Genomic DNA, 1,114 nt, shown 5'->3' with positions numbered 1-1,114 from the left:
CTAAACGTTCATACAATTCAAGTTTGAGTTGTTGGAATGTTTAGGTGTTTCTTTGATTTCAATGTTTAAATTCAATTTTCTTTGTTTTGTAATGGAAGAGAAGAGTGCCTAAACGTTCATACAATTCAAGTTTGAGTTGTTGGAATGTTTAGATGTTTCTTTCATTTCAAAGTTATGAGGAACTAAACCCCCCTTTAGCTAGGGGGTGATTCAAAATACATGTTTATATTTGCAATATGAATTGATTACGTTTGGTTGGAATTTCATAAGTTGTGGATTCAATTCGTTTAACTGTTTGATTGATAACTTATTTATGTATGTTCATTGAGATTGCAAGCTTAATTTTCATGCATAAATATGACGCTAGAATATAAGTGAATTTCACCTAATCGTTATGAACTTATATTCACAAGTAGTGGAGGTTGCTTATAAACAATCGCGTTAAACGAATTCTTGGCATAAGTTTCATGCGTATTCCATAGTAACGAATGCCTCGTCGATGTTTATGATTTCCGTTGAACTTAATGATCTTTGTTGAATGTCTCTATCATGCGTATTCCATAGTTAGGGACTTTGATTAAGAATAATTTGGTTGTAATGCGTATTCCATTCAATCCAACGAATCTAGGGAAATCTGAAAGTTAATTTAAGCGGACCTAATTAACTTGGAGCATTGAGTTTCATAATTTATCGAAAGACCAACTGAGAATCAATCTTGTATGCAAGTGTAACATGTGTGGAGAAGAACCCCTTGGCTATTCCATCATCCATATTTTCATCTCATTCATATTTACGTTCTGCCTTTAATTACAATTTGTCCATTTAATTTAATCTCGTCAAATCAAACCCCCCCCCTTTACTTTCTTGTTCTTTAGTGCTTAGAATCTGTTTAGTTTATGTTTTAAAGTATTTTTGAATTCTTTGAGTCTAGTATAGTGTTTTATATTGTTTTTACGTTTTTAAGTCAGTTTCCAAGAGATTAACAATCCCTCCTAATCCCCGGTCCAGAACGATCCCTACTTATACATATACTACAATTTGACAAAAAGAGGGTTTAATTTGTGTGCGTATAATCTTCGCATCAAATTTTGGCGCCGTTGCCGGGGATTAGCAA

The sequence above is a fragment of the Pyrus communis genome, unplaced genomic scaffold (genome assembly GCF_041283825.1).
Source record: "Pyrus communis isolate YQ-2024b unplaced genomic scaffold, ASM4128382v1 ptg000042l, whole genome shotgun sequence".
Classification (NCBI taxonomy): Eukaryota; Viridiplantae; Streptophyta; class Magnoliopsida; order Rosales; family Rosaceae; genus Pyrus; species Pyrus communis.
The sequence above is the reverse complement of the archived record's forward strand: the minus strand, read 5'-3'. Positions refer to the sequence as shown.